Genomic DNA, 5,322 nt, shown 5'->3' with positions numbered 1-5,322 from the left:
AGCTTTGTGTGAACTCTGCCCAGGTTGGCATCCCTCTGCTCCTGGCAGGAAATGGATACTTCAAACAATTTGTATTAGTTCCACGGAGGAGTTTGGGAAACTCCTGTTCTCCCTTAGCAAGAAAAAAGTCTTGGTTTTGTTTTAAAACAAAAGCTTATTTCAAGCTCACTTTGGAAGTGACTGAGTTTCTCTCGGTGGACATAATTTTAACACTTAGAAACAATGAAAATGTTGGGTTTGTTCTAAAGTAACAGCTTATTTCAAGCTCATTTCTGAAAGAACTGAGTTTCTCTGTGCTTTTAATTAAACCACCGAGAAACAGAATGTATGGAAATAATTAACATTTATCAGGACTAGTAAGTATTGGGGTAAAAAGAGTAAAGCGGTGACAGTATTCTTTATGAAAACATTCTCTAAATTCAGTGTCTTAGACAAGAAAGAAAAAACCTCTTCTCCAGTCTCCCGTGCACCTGCTGTCACAGCAGATCCTCCCCTCTGCCACAGTCTGCAGGCACTGATGTGCCTGTGCCACTCCCCTTCCCACAGAAACCCACAGCAATCTCTTGTCCCCAGGGGATCAGGCTGGAGCAGTGGCTGAAGGAGAAAATAGCATGTCTTTGTTGGGCAGCAGTAAGTTGAGTCTTTTGGGAAAAGGCACAGTTGGTGATGCACTAATTCAGAGCAATCTGTATTTTGCATTTGACATGGGAGAAACTCCTCAGACAGCCACCAGAAATAATACTTGCTTAATAGTAGTTATTAGGTGGTTGACAGTTTTCCATTTATATTTTTGCTTTTAGATGAAGTCTGATTTGTTGAAGGATTTGGTGTTTGGAGCTTTGAAGCAAAACATTTTTGCTTAAGACATGACTAACATTTTACATTTTTTTTTATAATATGTTTCTGGGCTCGTGTGTAGAGATAAGGACATAAAAGCCTTGATAAAAATACTTACAAAATTGGCCTGAAATACTTCTTTCCTAGTGTTTTGATGATAGGAGCAATATTCACGTGTTCTAAACAACTCACGTTGGAGGTTGTGAGGTACCAGATGCTACACAAAGAAAAAGCTCTTTCTAGAAAACTGATCATCTGAAGGGGGGAGGCAGGGGAAGGGAAGGCAACGAAAGTGACCTCAGTGCCTTGCCCATCAAGTTTGTCAGGAATGTGGGGCCATCCCAGATCTATTATACCTACCAAGGTGCAGGCCTGTGGATCCCACTTCTTTGTTTTACATCCTAATTTCTCTTCCCCGTGTTCCTGCACTGGAAGGAGCAGACACACAAAATCAGAGAACAAGCCCTGAGCAGGGAACAAAGAGCAGCTCTTGAGGCTAATTCGTCTGGGTCTCACTGCGATCAGCTTTTGGTGCTGATGCAGAGCTTTTCATACACAAGGGCTTTTCAAAGGTTGGAGATGCAAATAGGTAGAATGTCTTCCTCAATGCGCCTGCAGCCTTTGAACTGCACCTGACAAGAACAGCCCAGGAACGGCCCCGCCCAGTGCGGCTGGGCGCGCGCGGGCCCGAGCGCAGCGCCCCCCTCAGGCCGCGCGCCGCCGGCGCAGCCGCGGCCGTTGCGCCGGGGCCGTTGTGGCGACAGCCGGCGAGCGGCGCCATGGCGGAGCTGCCGCTGCCCGCCGGGCTCAGAGCCAGCGCCTTCCCCGCCAAGCTGTGGCGCCTGGCGAACAGCCCCCGCGTCCGCTCCGTGCGCTGGGACAGCCGGGCCCGGGGGCTGCTCATCCACCGCTCCCTCTTCGAGCGGGAGCTGCTCAGCCCGGGCGACGCCCGGGGCCCGGCCCCGCACACCTTCAGGGCCACGCAGTTCCGCAGCTTCGTGCGCCAGCTCTACCGCTACGGCTTCCGCAGGGTGCCGGGCCGGGTTGGCTCAGCTGCGCCGGGCGATGCCGGGGCTTGGCTCCACTACGGCAACCCCTGCTTTCGCCGCGACCGCCCCGACCTCCTGCTCCGCATCAGGCGCCGGAGCGCGGCCAACAGGCAGCGGCCGGCGGCGGGGCGGGAGGGCCGCAGGCGCCCGCCCCGCGGCTCCCAGCAGCTCCCCGGGGCGCGGCCGCTGCCGCACGGGCGGGACGGGCGCAGTCGCTTCCAGCCGCTCTCCAGGGAGCGGCCGCCGCTGCCGCCCGGGCGCCCGCCCAGCGGCTTCCTGCTGCTGCACAGGGAGCGGACGCTGCCGGACGGGCGGGAGCTGCGCAGCCCCCGGCCTGGCCGCTTCCAGCCGCCCCCTGGGCAGCGGCCGCTGCTCGCCCGGCGCCCGCCCTGCGGCTTCCACCTGCTGCACAGGGACCGGCCGGTGCCGGCCCGGCGGGAGGGGCCGAGCCGCTTCCAGGAGCTCTATGGGGAGCGGCCGCCGCCCGCCGAGCGAGAGCTGCTACGGATCCCGCCCTGCGGCTTCTTCGGTTTCTACGGGGAGCCGCTGCTGCCGCTCGGGCGGGAGGGGCCTCGCAGCCGCTTCCAGCAGCTCTACGGGGGGCAGCTGCCTCCGATCGACCGGGAGGTGCTCAGGATCCAGCCCTGCAGCTTCCAGCAGCTCCACAGGGAGCAGCAGCCCCCAGCCTACGACCCGCGAGGTAGGAAAAGAGTTGTAGCCTTGCTTTTCCCCAAAAGGTCATGAAAAGTGACTGTTTGAAGTATTTTTCCACAAGGCTCTGTCCTTCTCGGCCCAAAATTCTCAAGCTTATTTAGAAGGGGCACCTAGAAAGGCAAAAGATTCTCTGCCTGGTTTTCCTGCCTGCTTCCTGTGATGGTTGATCCAAGGCAGCAACAGAGATCTGTGTCCCAGAGCCACGTTGTGGAGTGTGACCAATGTCTTTGGATTCTTGCAGCCACCTCGGGCACTTCAGCCCCCAGCGCTCCACCTGGCAGTGCAGGTTGTGCAGCATCGACGGCCTCCGGCTCAGCCTGGAATGCACCTGGCGAAGAGCAATTGCCACCAGTGGATCTTGGCTTGGCCGTCGAGCAAATGATCCGGGAGATCAGGAGATCCCTGCCTGAAAGGTCTCCCTCTGCTCAGGTAACCCATTGGAGGGGAATGGAAGAGGCTGGGCTGAAAGCTTTTGAACGCTGTTACATGGAGAAGGAGAGTAACCGTATCCTTGATGCGATTCCAGCAAAATACTGAATGATCTTTAGTTTTCTTTTTTTTCTCTTGTTCTTTCAAGGGCAATATGAATGTTGCCCCTGAGTCTTCAGGAGGGGAGCCTGTGAACGGGGCTGCAGCAGAGGAAACTTCATCTGGCACCGAGAGCTGCGAGAACAGTTCCCCAGAGCCCGAGGAGCCTGGTAAGGACAGAGCCCCCGTTGGTTTAGAGAGGTGTGAGACAGCTGCTCTGAGCCTGCCTCTGGCAGGAAGGGAGACGAGAAGAGTTGAGCTCTTGTCTGCAGGGTTGGTGCTTCCTGGTGCCTTTAGTTCCAAGGCACATGCACAACCTGCCCGAGCCCTGCCCTCCACGCTTCGCCAGAGGCTTGGGCACTGAGTCCTCTGCTGTGGCAAGAGAGCAGGGAATAAACCTGACCTTGTGGGAGTTGTGCCACCAAGCTGGGTGTCCCAGTCTGGTTCATACCTCAGCCCCCAGCAGCCTTCAGCCATTTCAGTGAGGACTGTGGTCTCTCTGTCCCTGGGACTGTCTGTGTTTCAAGCTCTCGTGGGTGCCATTTGCACTGTGGGTGCTGAGACTTTATTAGAATACTTAAATACTTTACACAGTTCCGTCTTGACAAATTGGAAGGATCCCTGTTCTTTATAGAGCAGGCTTGGAATTGCCAAGTGAGAGTCTGCCTTTCAGGCCATCTTTTAATGTCCCTGATAGAAGGACAATTGGTGCTCAAGGGACACTTGCACAAGGGCCAGGATTGTCTCAGTGTTCCCTTTGCTTCCCAGATCCCATGTGATCAACTTGTCCAGGAGGGCTGCCCTGTGTGCCAGGAAGAGACAGAGGGAGAGCCTGTGACCATTGGGCAGGTAGAATTCCTCTGTCTCTAGTTATATTTATAGATGTGTATAGTTATATTTATTGATATATGTAGTTGTATTTGTAGGTTTATGTAGTTATATTTATCTATCTACATAGACAGAGATTTGTCTAGTTAATTTATTTTTAGTTTTAGGTGTATATATTTATATTTTTAGATGTGCAGTTATAGTTGTAGATGTCCATAGTTGCCTTTATACATGCGTATATTTACATTTACATATATATAGTTTTATTTGTAGATAGGCATATTTATATTGATATATGGGGGTTTAGTTACATAGATTGATATCTGTATAGGTATAGGCCTCTTTTTAACCTCTTCCCCTGCTCTGCTTCCTCCCTCACCTCTTGCTTTTCCCCCGTGCCCCCTGTGTCCCCTCTCCCTGTGCTGGGTCCGAGCTGGCGGCCGGGCCGGGCGGAGCAGCAGTTCCAGCCCCGGGTGTCCCTGGAGCGGTGGGAGCTGCCGGTGGCCCCAGGCGCCTTCCCCTGAGGAGCTGCTGAAGGACGGTGAGACTGAGGGGGCGGTGACGCTGAAGGGACGGTGACCCTGAGGTGCTGCTGGGGCTGAGGGCTGTGGGGCAGCCGAGGGCGATGGTGGCACTGAGGTGACAGGGAAGTGGCACAGGCCGAGGGGTGGCGGGTCTAGGGGGACGGGATGGGTCAGAAGGGACTGAGGGGCTGAGAGGACTGTGAGGGGCTGAAGAAACTGAAGGGGGCTGGGGGTTTGCCGAGAGCATGGCGGGGCTGAGGGGATGGAGGGGGCCGGCAGGGAGCACAGAGGGCTCCGGGACTGCAGCTCTGCCAGGCCTTGGAACCAGTTGCAGAGCCTCCGCTTTTGCCACAGCTGCAGTGGAGACCTCGAGGACAGCTGGAGACTGACGGGAGCCAGCAGGGAGAAGCTGAAGGCCAGCAGCAAGAGCAGGGAACGGGGACCTGCTGCTGCCACGCTGGAGAGAGCCCGGGTGAGGCCCCAGGGCCGGGGAGGCAGGGTGGGGCTGAGGGTGGCGTGGGCTGTGGCCGTGGGCACTGCCCGGCGGGGCAGCAGCCGGCCCTGCCCGTGCTGGGGCTGCTCAGCGCAGCTGCCCCGGCCGGCACAGGGGCTGTCCTTGGGCAAGGCAGCTGTGCCAGCAGGGCCCGGGAGCTGTGCCGGCTGTGCCGGGCTGCCGGGGCTGCGGGACAGTCCCGCCGCGGCTGCGCTCACCACAGCCTGGCCCGCTCGGCTGCTTTTTCTTTCTAACCCTCCTGGGGAGGCTCTGAGATCTTCCCTTCCCTGATGGAAGTGCCACTGCTGCCAAGGAAAACGTCCCCATACTGACTCAGTGCTCCCTTTGC

At 56.5% G+C, this 5,322-nt stretch overlaps 1 long non-coding RNA gene across 1 annotated transcript; it reads left to right on the top strand.

Moving 5' to 3' along the window:
* Positions 1–2,853: 2,853 nt before the first annotated feature.
* LOC137463924 (uncharacterized) lies at positions 2,854–4,129 on the top strand. The gene is made up of 3 exons (XR_010994012.1): positions 2,854–3,029; positions 3,178–3,298; positions 3,897–4,129. It is a non-coding gene; the product is annotated as an uncharacterized lncRNA (long non-coding RNA).
* The last annotated feature ends 1,193 nt before the right edge of the window (positions 4,130–5,322 follow it).

This window comes from Anomalospiza imberbis, chromosome 32, assembly GCF_031753505.1.
Source record: "Anomalospiza imberbis isolate Cuckoo-Finch-1a 21T00152 chromosome 32, ASM3175350v1, whole genome shotgun sequence".
NCBI classification, from domain to species: Eukaryota; Metazoa; Chordata; class Aves; order Passeriformes; family Viduidae; genus Anomalospiza; species Anomalospiza imberbis.
Note: the sequence above shows the minus strand (reverse complement) of the source record. Positions and strands in the feature narration are given on the sequence as shown.